Consider the following 15,985-nt stretch of genomic DNA (forward strand, 5'->3'; position numbering starts at 1 on the left):
GTGTTTATTGGTTTGAATGTCATCTTTTCTTCATCATTCTAGCTGGGGATCTGTCAGTTTTGATTTTTTTTCCAAAAAGCAGCTATGTTTAACTGATTTTATATACAGTTATCGTACCAGGGTTCAATTTGAGGCAGGAATCAGTCTAAGTGTGAAAATTTTCCTCTGAAAATATTTAAGCCAGGCAATCTCAGCTTGTGCCTTAGTTACTCAAAAGACTGAGACCTGGAGAATGAAAATTTGGTACCTATGTGAACAGAAAAGTGCACTAAACTCCATCTTCAAAATAATAAGTAAAGTCCTCACTTTGGCAGCACATATACTAAAATTGGAACGATACAGAGAAGATTAACATGGCCCCTGCGCAAGGATGACATGCAAATTCGTGAAGCGTTCCATATTTTTTGCAAAACTTCTCAACAAAATACTGGCCAACTGTCTACAACAACTTATCAAAAAAATTATACACTATGATCAAACAGGATTCATCACAGGGAGGCAAAGCTGGTTCAACATACGCAAATCAATTAATATAATTCAACACATCAACAGGAGCAAGGACAAAAATCACATGATTGTCTCAATAGATGCGGAAAAGACATTTGACAAGATCCAACACCCCTTTATGTTAAAAGCTCTGGAGAAACTAGGAATCCAAGGAACATTCCTCAATATAATAAAGGCTGTGTATGAGAAACCCACAGCTAGTATTATACTTAATGGCGAAAAGCTAAAGCCATTCCCTCTAAAATCAGGAACGAGACAAGGATGCCCACTCTCTCCACTCCTCTTTAACATAGTATTAGAATTCCTAGCCAATGCAATAAGGCAAGAAGCAAGCATAAAAGGGATCCAAGCAGGGAAAGAGGAAGTAAAACTATCCCTCTTTGCAGATGACATGATTTTGTATTTAAAGAATCCTATAGACTCTACTCCTAAGCTCCTCGAGCTGATTCAAAACTTTGGAAGGGTAGCAGGCTATAAAATTAACCCTCACAAATCACCTGCCTTCCTTTACGCCAACAGTGAGAGGAATGAGGCAACAATCAGGAAGGCAACTCCTTTCGCAATAGCCTCAAAGAAAATAAAGTACCTAGGAATTACCTTAACTAAGAATATAAAGGACCTTTTTGATGAAAACTTTAAAACCCTGAAAAAGGAAATTAAAGCAGAACTAAGGAAATGGAAAAACCTCCCATGCTCCTGGATTGGAAGAATCAACATCGTGAAAATGACAATCTTGCCAAGGGCTATCTACAAATTCAACGCAATACCCATCAATATCCCAATGTCATTCTTTAAAGAAATAGAAGAGGCAATTCAAAATTTCATATGGAATAATAAAAGACTCCGTATAGCAAAAACACTTCTTAGAGAAAGAACAGCGCTGGAGGAATTTCAATAGCAAACTTTAAACTCTATTACAGAGCAATAATTACCAAAACAGCTTGGTACTGGCACAAGAACAGACCTGAAGATCAATGGAATAGAACTGAGGACCCAGATATTAAACCACAGACCTATGGCCACCTAATCTTTGACAAGGGAGCCAGAAAAATAGAATGGAAGAAAGATAACCTCTTCAACAAGTTGTGCTGGCAGAACTGGTTAAGCACCTGCAGAAAACTAAAGTTGGATCCTTCTTTGTCACCCTGCACTAGAATTAACTGCAAATGGATCAAAGACCTTGAGGTAAGAGCTGACACACTGAAAACTTTACAAGAAGGAATAGGAGATACACTAGGCCTCCTTGGCACAGGTCGAAACTTTCTTAATAAGGACCAAGAATCACAACAAATCAGAGAAAGGCTGGATAAGTGGGACTGCATTAAACTGCAGAGCTTTTGTATGGCAAAGGACATAGCTAGTAAATTAGTTAGGAAGCCTACAGAGTGGGAGAAGATCTTCACCAACCAAACAACGGACAAAGGCCTCATATCTAAAATATATCAACAGTTCAAAAAATTAAATCACTCCAAAACTAATCTCCAAAGTAACAACCATCCCATTAAAAGATGGGCCAAAGACTTACAGAGAGTCTTCTCTGAAGAAGAAACAAAAATGGCCTATAGACACATGAAGAAATGCTCAACATCTCTGGTCATAAAAGAAATGCAAATCAAAACAATGCTAAGATTCCACCTCACTCCAGTTAGAATGGCCAGGATCAGGAAAACTAATAACAATAGATGCTGGAGGGGATGTGGCCAGGAGGGATCACTACTACACTGTTGGTGGGAGTGCAAACTCGTTCAACCATTATGGAAAGCAGTGTGGCAGTGCCTCAAAAGGCTAAACATAGAACTCCCCTATGACCCAGCAATTCCACTACTTGGCATTTACCCAACCATCCAGAAACTAGGGCATACTCAATCCACTAGCACATCAATGTTCATTGCAGCATTATTTACCATAGCAAAGATATGGAACCAACCTAGATGTCCCTCAGTTGATGAATGGATCCACAAGATGTGGTATTTGTACACAATGGAATTCTATGCTGCTGTCAGAAAAAACGACATCGCCCCATTTGTTAGGAAATTGAAAGACTTAGAAAAAATCATATTAACTGAAGTAAGCCAGACTCAAAGGATCTTAGGCTCAATGGTTTCCCTCATTCATCATAACCTGTAGAAACCTTGGGCCCTACTAGCAGAGATTTGCAATAGAGCAAAAACTTGATACATAAGGCCATATAGTATGAAGCTAATTGAATGGACCTCTAGGATATTGAAACAAAAGCCATATAATGAATGATTGCTGTTCTTACTGTGCTATGTTATTTCATCTCTTTTGCTGTTCCTTTGTTATCTTATATTGACACAATATCTCACTTTGTTATCTGATATATTGGATACAGTTGTATTTGGTTATTTGAAATTGGACGGGGAAGGGGGGGAAAACCAAGAGGGGGTTGGGGGGGAAGGGTAATGGGACCAAGACATGTGGAAGGGTATCAATGTATGTGAATTAATGCACCTTCTATCTGGCAAATATCATGTTACCCTTTTATTAAATACAATAAAAAATAAATAAGAAAGAAAAAAAATAATTAGTAAAAACCAAGTGTGAAGAACATGTCTCAACTGGTAAAGCATCTGCCTAGCAAGCACAAGGCTCTGAGTTCAAGCCTCAGCAACCAAAAAGAAAATAACTATTAGTTAAAAATGAGTTAAACTAACAATGTACCAGTGCTAACAAAGTTTAGTGCTATTGAATATTAGAGCACTGTTTATTAGTGTATAAAGACTACTTTCAGGAATTGAAGAAAACATATTTGCATTCATTTCTCCTCCTGAGAGCAAAAAGAAAAACAACAATAAAAAATCCAAAATAACAAAATATATTTTAAAAAGTTACCCCATGGTGCTGTGTTTCAAGCAAATATATACTGAGAGAATTGCCACAGTAGGTAGAATGGGCAAACACTCTAGAACTGAGGAATACTATGGTTGCAAGTCCCTAGATATTCTTTTTGCTTCTCAAATCCTGACTTGGAGCTGTAAAGACCCATAAATAGGAACTAACTCTAGATAAAACACCCAGAACAAAAGTGTAAGCTAGCACCAAACACCAGACAGAACCTGCTGATTCCTGAAGTTTCAGCAAAAGCCATATGAGGTTGCTGTTAAGACTTATAAGTGGAATTGAAGTACACCTGGTCCTTCAACTTCCTCTGCCAGAACAGTGTCAAAAATAAAAACCAGATATATTTGATACAAAATGGTATGAGTGTATATTTGATACTATGAATTGCAATTCGTGTGTTGGATATAGTGGAAGGGAAAAGAAGATAATGTGAATACCAAACTAGTGTTTGAAACATTGAAAATGAAGTCATACTACTTTTAAGTTTTCTTTTGGGAACTAAGATGCTGATAATTCTACCACTGTGTGATCTGAGAAGTCAGAGAGGAAGATCTCCCTTGTTCAATGCATCTTCCAGACCAAACTTATATGGGTACAATTATCATAATTTTGGAATAAACTAGAAAATGTTTTTGTTAAAATAGTCACGACTGTGTGTGTGTGTGTGTGTGTGTGTGTGTGTGTTTGCATGCATATGCATGTGCATTCTGGTACTGAGGCTTGAACTCAAGGCCTGGGCTCTTTCCCTTAGAATTTTCTGCTCAAGGCTGATGCTCTACCACTTAGCCACAGCTTCTGCCATTTTGGTAAGGTGAGATAAAGGTCACATGGACTTTTCTGTCAAAGCATCGTTCTCAGATTCCATCCTCCTGAGTAGCCAGGATTATAGACATGAACCCACTGTCACTTAAGTTTTAGTTTTGAGTTTTTGGGTTTGAGTCTTGAGTTTTATTTTATTTATTTATTTGTGGGTCATGGGGCTTAAACTCGGCCTAGGCATTGTTCCTGAGCTCTTCAGCTCAAGGCTACCACCTTAGCCCTGAGCCAAGCTCCACTTCCCGTTTTCTGGAGGTTTGGGAGATGGGAATCTCAGGTCCTTTTGTGCTGGGATTGGCTTTGAGCCTTGATCCTCAAATTTCAGCCTCCTGAGTAGCTAGGATTATAGGCATGAGCCACCAAACTCGGCTTGAGTCTTAAGTTTTTAAGTGGTGATGATATATAATTAACTTTTTATCTGCCATTATGAATTTCAATTTCCAGCTGTACAATAAACACAAGTCTATGGGCATTTCTGGTAAATAAAGGGTATGTGGAGGAAACAAAGCAGCATACTGATTCAATGCAGAGGCATTTGAGTAAAAACTGATACTAAAGTTGAAGATTTGAGTGATGACTTATCTGGATTAGTTCAATGTAAGTGAAAGAGATCAACATAAGTCAATAAAATAGTACTGATTTTAATTTATGAAGATCTTGAAAATGGAGTGATACAAAATGAGGCCTTGTTTCCTTTCTCTGAACAACTGCACTTATTTCCAAATGACAAGGCTGCATCCTGTTGCTGAACCTCAAAAACTCTATGTCTGCCCTTTCCTCTTTTTCATATTTCCAAAGAAGAAATGAAGAATTCTGCAAAAATCAAATCACAATGGGCATACTACTGCAGAGCGTATATTTCTTATAACCTTAGATGGAGTTCAACTTCTTAGTTGAGACAGTTCCACAGATTCAATTAAATCATCACTCTGGGTTCCAGGTATAACAGTTTAACATATTACCAGAAACCTGACATCCACTCACTGAGTTCAAATAAAAAGTTCATAAAAAGTCATAACTAATTTTTACTTTATCAAATAAATAGTCTATTTCTTTATGGAAAAAGGAAAATAAACAGTAAAGTTTTTAAAATATCAGACCCATTAAATGTAGATAGCATAGAAGTATAGCGCTTCAGTACTTTCAGTGCAAGAAATTAGGAAGAATGATTTTAGAATTTAAACTTCAGAGAGAAATAAATTACCAGTGTTTAACAACTTTAAATGGAAGACTCCCATAATGATTTGTGGTTCTGTGTGTATGGAGGGTTATAAATCCTTCTATAAATATTTACTAAGTAGTGAACTTTGTGCCAGGTACTATTCTGGAGGTAGAGTCACAATTTTGCACAAGCCAGGTAAGATTTATGACTTTGCTGAGTTTACATTATGTGTTAGTCAACTTTATATCATGATAGTAAAACACTTGGGCAAACAAACTTAATAAAGGGGAAGGTTTACTTTCTGTTTCAGAGATGTCAACCCTTAATTGTTTGGCCTTGTTGCTTTTCGCTTATGGCAGTAGAGTTAATCTGGGTGGAAACCCACGGGAATGCTGGTAAAGCATGGCAGAAAGTGTAAGGGAGAGAAGGAGCCAGCATCACAATATATCCCTTCAAGGCCAGATACCCAGGGACATAGCTTTCTCCAAGCAGGCCGCATTTCCTAAGGATTCCACTTTGTCTCCATAACACTACAGGAGAGGGATGAGACCTTTAGCACACAGGCCTTTGAGTGAGATTCCAGATCCAATCACAGTATTTATAAAGGAGGCTGTATCAAAGATTTAAAAAAATGGGAAACGTTTCCACTTTTTGGGTAATGGCTTAAGGAAGAAACCTACTCACACCCATCTCAATGACAGTGAATTCATTTAACGTCAGGAAGTAATTTTGACCCAGAAGTGAATGGGTAATATGAAAGTGAAAAATCATAGAAATAACACATTTCCAGGATAAAAAATATCTTTACAAAACCGCTTTGCTCTTACTAACTTCCCATGTATTTCAGTGATGTAACCAAGGTCTACATTACTCATATATACATGGTGTAACTTTGTGGATATTAAAAAGTCTTAGTGTGACTTTGCTGGTTTGGAGAAGGCTTGCTGGCATTCCTCATTCCTCTTACTTCGTCATAGGTGAAGTAAGAGTATTATCAATGGTGAATTGAGCAGAATCATGGCCCCCAAGTTCTACTGCATTTTAATCCCTGGAACCTATGAATCTTACCTATATAGTAGAAGAGACTTGGTGGCGGATTTTGAGATAGGGAGATTATCCTAGATTACCCAGATGGACCCAATATAATCAGAAAAATCCTTCAAAAATACACAACAGGAGGATCAGACTCTCGAAGCTTGCAAGTGTGCTGGCAGAAGCAGAGATTTGGAATGAAATGCTGGAGGGGGTGGGCGGGAGAGCCACAACCAGGAAATGCACACAGCCAAGAGGAGCAGAATCTAAGAGGGGTGAGGAAGGGGATCCCCGCTTAGAGCTTCCAGCCTTGTTGATTGGCTCAGTGACCCTGATTTAAGTCATCGCTCTGACTTTCCATAATGAGTAAATATGTGTTGTTTTACTACAGCAGTAACAAAGAGTCAGCATAATACAGTGATCTATGTATCTAAAAATGTGTCATTACATATATATCACTAATAGCATATAACATTATGTATTATAAAGTAATACTATATAAATATAGTATCATATATTTTATAACATAATTATATGCTATAATGTATACTACATGCTATATTTTATAATATATTACGATGCTGTGTACTATATTTTAATGTCTTTTTTTTTTGAGTCATGGGGCTTGAACTCAGGACCTGGGGACTGTTCTTATACACTTATTGCTCAAGGTTAGCACTCTGTCACTTGAGCCACTGCGCCACTTCTGCCTTTTTCTGTGTATGTGGTACTGAGGAATTAAAACCAGAGCTTCATGCATGCTAGGGAAGCACTCTACCACTAGGTCACACTCCTAGTCCTCTATACTATATTTTATAGTATTAAATATAAAATGCTATGTTATTCTATGTAACATATAGTATTCTATATCCTTCAAAATGTGAGCAGTCAGTTTTACTGATGAGATTATTTTGTTATGCTTGCTTATATTTTTATGTAATTCTTATGCTGGGTCATAGTGTCTCACCCCTGTAATCCTAGCTACTCAGATCTGAGAATCATGGTTCAAGACCAGATTGGGCAGGGGAATTCTGTGAGACTCTTATCACCAGTTAATCACCCATAATATCAGAAGTGGGGCTGTAACTCAAGTTGTACAGTGCTAACAAAAAAGCTCAAAAACAGTGCCCAGGCCCCAGAACTGGTACTGAAAAAAATATACTAAACTTAGATTGCTTTAAAACAGAATAAATACTTTAACTTCATTAACTAGTGGACATATATTGAATGGATTTTTGAGTTTATATTTCTTTGTGAAATTTAGAAACAAAAACTAGATCAATGGCAGTTTTTCCTCATTCTAAATTCCATTGAAATTATTGTTGCTTATTAGGATTATATTATTATTGTGTATTTATTTACTTGCCAGTCCTGGGTCATGAACCCAGGGCCTGGGCACTGCCCTTGAGCTTTCTTAAGCCTAGTGCTCTTCTAGTTGAGCCACTTCTGGCTTTTTTCTGTGTATGTGGTACCGAGGAATCAGATGTTACTTTTTTTTAATATTTCTAATTTTTTTCATTGTAAAGGTGATGTACAGAGGGGTTACAGATACACAAGTCAGTTACTGAGTACATTTCTTTTTGAACAGTGTCACCCTCCCCCTCATTTTCTCCCAGTGTTTTCCCTCCAGGCCCCTCCTCACAAGTTGTATAGTTCATTTCCAACCTAGTGTCTGATGAATATCACTACTGACATAGTTCACCCTTTCTCTCACCGTTTCTGTGCCTCACTTTCCCCTCCCCAAATCAGACAAACATTATTTCTCATATTTCTTTAACAGCTATTAGTAGTAGCACTAGTAGTAATATTTTGTGAATACTAGGGCTTTAACTCAGGGTTTTATGCCTGGTCAGTTGGCGCTCCACCACTTGATGCTTACCGTCAGCCTTGGGGTTCTTACTAATTATTTTGGAGATAGGAGTTCACTGAACATGTATTTCTCTGTCCTCCAGATGCCAGGCCACAGATGTTAGCATCTCAAACAGCTAGTGTTAGACTTGTTAGCCACCTGTGCCCAGGTAATACAGCTAGTTTGAATTTATGAAAATTTCTTTTTATACTCCCAGATTCCCACCTTCATCCTACCCATTGCCCCAGAACATAGTTTAAAGAAAAGTGTGAATTGCTGACTTCCAACTCACACTAATTCTAACTTTGGCAACGTGTTATTTGAAAGACCTTTCTTACCAGCAATGCCCGATTCTTCTGATCCTTGTTTTTCTGTCATCATTAAAGATTCTAGGCTGAATATAATAATCTGTATTGAAGATTATTCTGGCATTCCGAATGCTATTCATATTTTTAGCTTACTGCATTACCATAAGTTTAGCATATTCCTAGTGCCTTTTTGGAAAAGTTGAATAATTTTAACAACTTTTCCAGATGTTCCTGGGACAAAGCCATCTTTTCTGGAAATTACTTCAGTGGCATCTCTCCCAGAATTCTGCAAGTTCTTCCCAGATTCTGTAAAAATGACCTTACCATCACTTTTTTTCCCTGTCCTGGGACTTGAACTCAGGGCTGGGGCACTGTCTTTGAGCTTCTTTTGTGCAAGGCTAGTGTTTTGCCACTTGAGCTACAGCACCATTTCCACCATTTTTTCTGTGTATATGGTACTGAGGAATTGAACCCAGGGTTTTGTGCATACTAGGCAAGCACTTTACTACCAAACTCATGGCCCTACTTTTTTTTTTAACCATTCAATGCCAACAACCTCACTATTACCTAGGAATAACTTCCTTAAATCTGCTTTCCTGAATTCCTGTGTCTGATTCGTTTCCATTTCTTTAATTGTGTAAAGAAAAGTCACAAGGTGGGTGTCCTCAAAGGATAATTTTTTCTCTTATGATTTAATCCTTTGATATTTATAATCAGGAAGGAAATAAAGTCCAATTTCTCTAGTACTTCAACCTGACCCATGCTGTCAGATGCTTTCATGCTAATGAGAATCACACAGATCCATGTGATAAAAGTCTTGTCTCTAGGCTACCACTATCAAATGATTTCCAGAACTTTAGTAGAAGTGGCCCTGTGGGAGAGCCATAGGTCAGTGGAAACATATACTCTAGACAGACCTCTGGAGTTGACATTTTTCTCCCTCCTTGCTCTCTGATTTTGGTCATGGGGTAACCAGTTTCCACTATAATGTTCTCACCTGGCATCCCCTACTTGGACAAGAAGCTTTAAAAATGAGAGACAGACATAAAGGAAATGCAAATAAAAACAACCCTAAGATACCACCTTACCCCAATAAGAATGGCCAAGATTTTGAACTCAGACAATGACAGATGATGGTGGGGTTGTGGAGATGAAGGAATCCTACTGCACTGCTGGTGGGATTATAAGCAAGTTCAGCCACCACTCTGGAAAGCAGTGTGGAGGTTTCTTAAAGAACTGAAGGTCTATTGACCTTCCCTGCGATCCCGCCATACCACTTCCGGGCATCTATCCTGAACATCATAACCCAGGATTTGATAAGGACACCTGCTCAGCTGTGTTTATCTCTGCACTATTCACAATAGCCAGGCGATAGAAACAATCCAGATGCCCTACTGCAGATAAATGGATACAAAAAATGTGATATGTGTACAATGGAATTCTGCATAGCCAACAGACAAGATAAAATAATGGCATTTGCAGGGAAGTGGATGAATCTAGAGCAAATCTTGTTAAGTGAGACAAGTCAAGACCAAAGGAACAAAAGGCGCATGGTATCCTTAATATGTGGCTATTAGATCCAAACAGTATGAGAGCGAGGACTCAATATTTGCATACCCAATGCTATGGACATGGTATTGGAAATATAAACACAACTACGTAGACATAAAAAGTTATGACTCTATAGACATAATGTTTTATTACATAGATTAATATGTATCTATGACATACAAACCCTCAGCCTAATTTTAATTATGTTCTAAAATCTAAGTGCCAGTGATTGTATATAGAGATTCCCTTCTTGAATACTTGTTTGTAAAATACTTCATTTGAAATATGATATAAAAATCAATGTTAATAAATTATTTAATAATTAAAAAATTGGAATAACAAAAAGGACCAGGAGTTTGGTCTGGTGGTAGAGCGCTTGCCTAGCATGCACAAAGACATGGGTGCAATTTCTAGGTACCACATACATAGAAACAAGTAGAAAAAAAGTCAAAAGTGGTGTTGTGGCTCAAGTGGTAGAGCTCTATCCTTGAGAAAGCTCAAGGATAGTGTTCAGGCCCTGAGTTCAAGGCCTAGGACTGGCAAAAAAAAAAAAAACTGAAAAAAATATATCATGTAAATGGCCAAATCACATAGTACGTGAATTATATCTAAATAAAACTGGTTTAATTTTTTTAAAAAATGAGAGATAGAATAAACCCATTCTCTTTATGAAGAAATGCCTCAAGTATTTCATTCTAATCATGGAAAACTATCAGACCCAATGGAGTCCTCTGCTTTCCTATCTCGTCCTCAGATCCAAGGTCAAGGTCTTCATATTTTGTTTGGATAATTACATCTCTCCAAGTGGCATCTCTACTCTAATAATCCATCTTTCAGAGATTTTCATAGTTGCCGGTCCTAACATGGAAACATCACAGTCCAAGCTGGTTCAGCAGTAACATAATTCCCCATTTACTCAGATGATCACATCCAAGATAGAGTCTTCATTTCAAAATAGCAGCTGGGTGGAAGACAGTTCCACCTGTCTACATACTACCTAGAGTACCAGGTAGCTGTGGGTAGAATGGGAGCTATGACTGGATGTAGGTGGATAGAGAGACCTGTACTTGTGTGTAACATTTTCCCAGGGAATCTCTTCCTTGACTGGGGCAAGAAGCTGCTGGGAGTGGAGATAGCTCAAATACCATGGACTTTAGATAGTATCAGGAAAGTTCCTCACATTGTCACATTGCAAATTAATCATCAAACTATTATTTTTCATAATTATATGTGAACCTGCAATTACTTTAAAAAGAGGGTTTATTTAAAATATCATAGAATCATAACAGAAGATATTATGGCCAGTGATCCTTTCATTTCCCTAACTCTAAGAAAACATTAGGTAGAGTAGCAAGCTTGTTTTGTGCTTCTTGTATCTAAGCTCATTAACACAAAGCAACTAACAGGATGCTTTAGATAATGTGAATAGAGTTTACATAATAAAATTTATTGATAATCAGTCAAAAATTAATATTAATGAATATATGTTAAATACCCAACCCAATATCTTCATTTTTTCTATATTACCTAAATTATTGAATATCTACTAAAGAAATGTAAGCATTCTACTGTTAGTATTCCCTCTCTATCATCAGCCTGGCCTTCTAGTACCTTACCAGAATCATTTAAAATTCAAGCCAGAGTTTAGAAGCTTAGCTTGTGCGAAGGTCATTCAGAAACACTGCCTGTCTGTTTTAGAAACTTACTGAACAAATGGGAATGATAGAAAGGCTGCTTGGTGAATTTTTATCTCATGTCCCTGTGTGTCTGGACAAAGTTTTTGTGGGCTCTTATTCCATAGCTTGCTTTCTACTATTTCCCTTCACTTTGATTTGAGAGACCAAGGCCTGAGAAGGCAAGAAAAGTACAGTGGTGTCTTCGTCTCTGTAAATAAGGCAGCCAAGGGAAGCTGTAGTAAGGGGCAGGGTCTAGAGATGGTTAACACAGGACAGTTACCACTTGCTGACTGCTGCTAGTCAGAATGTAGGCTTCTGCTTTCCTCACTACCAGTTTCCTTGGGGTTAAGACCATTTTATCCCTCCCATCCTCCCTTCTTTCCTTCCTTCCCTTTTCCCTCTCTCCTTCCTTCCTTGAGTGCTTCCTTCCTTCCTAAGGGAAAGGCTCATGGTGGCATTACATAGGCATTACATATATCCTGTCAAAGCTCTCCCTACAGAGTCTGTTCTCTACTTTCACTTTTAATTAGCTTAATGCTTTACCACACGTCACTACTCTTCTGCCTCTTCATTATTCACCCAATACAGGAATGGACCCATACCCCGAGAAGGCATCACTACTTCTTTCCCTTACCTGCTTCTCCTTTTACTCAGTTTGTAAAACAATCTTAGCAGGTTTCATTCTCTTTTCATGAATGTTAATCTCATCTTCAGTCTCCCTTTCTGTTCTATCTTTCTAGAACCCGCACCAAAACCTCCTTTGCACTTTTGTCAGTGTGTGTGTGTGTGTGTGTGTGTGTGTGTGTGTGTGTGTGTGTGTAGTAGTAGTAGTAGTAGTGCTACCATAAGCTGTAACCATTTTGCCTTTGAAAATACAACATCAACTGGCCTAGAATATTCTTTGTGCACAACACATATGGAGGGCATGGGAGAAAGCTGAATCCACATGATTATCTCATCCTTAACCCAGAAAAGATGCCAGTTTAGAAAGGCAGACCACTGACACTGAATAATTTCATTACCCTTGAAATAAACCATTAGCTGAGAAGGAAAATCAGTCATGTTGACAATGCCTTGTACTTGCTTAATTTCCATCTTTAAATTTTTTTTCTCTCTCTTTTTTTGAAATCTGTCCTTTGACTATGGAAACGAGGAATAAGTTTCTGATTGCACAAACATATACCCACACTGTAAACATTTATTGGTTATCAAATTCATCTGGATCTTAGGCTGTAAAACACATTTTTTTGCCCTAGACAGAAATGAACTGCTGATTATCTGGAGCTGTCAGCCAGCCCTCCAATTTGTATTTTGTGTTTGTAGACCCCACTGGGTGAGAGCTCTGACCAAGACATTGGGGTAGGACACAGTTTTCCATACAACATTTTTATTTAGAGAGAAAACTGCATCATGCAAGTCATGTCTCTCAGTGATTTTGATCAATGTGTCCACACTATACCTAGCTCTGCAGAAGACTTATTAAAAAATAGATTGTCCATTCAAAAATTGGCCAAGAAATGCAAAAGGAAGAAAACAAGACGTATATTTTTATGCATGCCTGGGAGGCTTTTCAGGTTTTCCTTCACAGTCTATTGAACTATAAATTTAATATAAACATTTTAAATGATGCTCATTCCCACAGTTTTGCTGGGGAGTCATTTGCAACTAGCATGGAATCCCAGAGAACTACGAGGGTCAGAGATGCCAAGGCGAACACAATAACTATGGGGCTAGGCTCTCTCAAACGTTTGATTTCTCATTTCAATCACTTGTAAAATAGATGTCCTCGTTGTAAAATGTCTAGCTCCCAGGGCAAGAACCAGGCTTTTGCGAAATCATCGTCCTACTGATCCTAAGTAAATATGACTATTTCCAAGGAAGAAAATCGTTTTGGAAACAAGGAGAGATTGAGTCAGGAGCGCTGGAGGGAGGCATAGAGACAGGGCCAGTTTTGTGCCAGGGATTATAATATTGAGACTGACACTCTTACTGCTCTTCCAAATATTCCTTTCCTTTTAGGAACAATGAGAAGGAAGGTTTAGGCATTTTTACTTCCTTTTCACATGTGACCTGTGATTTTACCAGTGAAATGTGAACACCAGCGCCTTATTCCACTTTTAAGTTCTTGGGTACCATTTGTCATATCCTTTGATATGACAGCCTGAATCTAGAAGGAATGTCCATCTTTCAAGATCTGTCACGTGTAAGGGAAGAATCTCATCCCTTCTGCATATTTAAATAAACACTTCAAAAATTATTCCTTGCTTTTAATTCTGTAACTGATGATACAATGCTTTCTTTTTGAAATGAAAGAGGAATGGGGAAAAAATTGATTGACCTGTAAAGGCAATGAGAGACATACTGAATATCAAAGTGTGACTCTGGGTAACAGCCACTGCGTTTATTTGGTAATCTGGATGGTTGATTAGACTTTCAAAAAGAAACATGGGCTTTCTGGATTTATATCCATTTTATGTCCAATTCCGCCCCTGTCTTACAATTATTGTCACAAACATTAACCCACAGTATATGGGTTTACTCTCCTGAGAAGAGTTTACATAATAAAACAAACATGAGAAATTCTTTATGAGCATTATACATTTACACATATGAGAATATAAAAATGTCTGCAATATAAACCAACATATTCTTGTAAAATAAGTTATTGATCAAATGGTTTTCTTTATACTTTTGGTAGATTGTTCTATAATGCTGAGTGGCAGAGGTGAATTAGACAGAAATGTAAATTTTAAAAAAATACTAAAGTATTTGCAATTGGAAAAGGCTAATACCAGGATTTGTTCTTTAACATGAATAATACAGTTATTCCTTCTATCTGTAAGTTCTGAAGATCAAAAACCAGAAACAAAGCTGTGCACCTGTGTTGAACAAGTATATAACTTTCATTGCCATTATTCTCAGCTCTTTACAGAGCATTTATATTTTATGGACCTTCATAGGAAAATTAAAAATGATTAAGAGGAGACAAGAGAATGTAGTACCACAGTCTTTCATATAGCACTTGAGACTCTGGATTTCGGTAGCCACAAGGGTGATGGAACCTAACCTCCATTGGTACCAAGAGATGACAATAGTTGAATTAACAGTGTGAGTCAGATAGCACTGTGTACAATAACTCCTTTTAGAATTTTTCATTAGAAGCAGAGGACTTAGAAGAAGTGTTTCTGCTTATTGTTTTCCTGTTTTTTTCTTTCTTGGGTATTTCAGAGAAAACTTAATGTCCATGTTTTTAGAACCAAGGATTATAATAAACTGCTTGGAAGATTGAGATGTGGAGGATTATAATTTAAAGCCAGTGGTGCAAAAATAATTGAAAAGACAAAAATTATGAAAGAGACAAAAAACCCAGAACAAAACATAACAAGTATGGAGGTGTACATACTTGTAATTTTATCTTCATGGGAGCTAGTAGGCAGCAGGATCTCAGTCTGAGATGAAAGAGTCAAAAACAGCTAGAAACAAAAAGTCCTAAGCAAAAATATATGATGCTATATTATGTGATGTAGAAGCAGAAGTGTAGCTGATGTAGTAGTGCACTTACTTAGAAAGCTCAAGACCCTAAGATCAAATCCTAGTACCACCATAAAAAATAATAGTAAAAATATGCAATCCATGAATACCTAAAACAAACCTTGTTGTAAACAGTGACATCTCATATAAATTAATTAATATACTTAGTTCACAGAGTTTGAATTTGGGGGTTCTGGATGTGGCCCCTGAAGTTTTTTGCTCAAGGCTAGTATTCTACCATGTTGAAATACAGCACCAATTCTGGTTTTCTGGTGGTTAATCAGACATAAGAGTCTCAAAGATTTTCCTGCCCAGGCTGTCTTTGAACCACAGTCCTCAGATTTCAACCTCCTGAGTAACTAGGATTACAGACATGTGTCACCAGTGCCTGCCATCTCAATTTAAATGTCAGGTGTATTAACTCATTACTGATTCTATAATGACTAGATGAGGCAGAGGTTATTTATTTAAAGTAAGAAACCACTTCATAAAGTGTGTGCTATATAGAGCATGGGGGAAAATACCCCCCCTTTATTCTGTCATTTAGATCCTATTACACCTTCAGCAACAATAGACTTGCTGTGTAATTCAGGCTAACTAGGGTGCCAAGTGGTTTTTCTCTACAATGGCAAAAGTATCAATACAAGAGTGTTTTTTGATGCAAATTAAATGAGATAATACATGCCAAACC

General features: G+C 37.5%; 1 non-coding gene across 1 annotated transcript; it reads left to right on the plus strand.

Annotated features, from left to right (window-relative positions):
- Positions 1-298: 298 nt before the first annotated feature.
- On the plus strand, positions 299-405 carry LOC150057090 (U6 spliceosomal RNA). Its single transcript, XR_016537221.1, has one exon. It is a non-coding gene; the product is annotated as a U6 spliceosomal RNA (small nuclear RNA).
- The last annotated feature ends 15,580 nt before the right edge of the window (positions 406-15,985 follow it).

The sequence above is a fragment of the Megascapheus bottae genome, chromosome 11 (assembly GCF_031878675.1).
Source record: "Megascapheus bottae isolate mThoBot1 chromosome 11, mThoBot2.hap1, whole genome shotgun sequence".
NCBI lineage: Eukaryota > Metazoa > Chordata > Mammalia > Rodentia > Geomyidae > Megascapheus > Megascapheus bottae.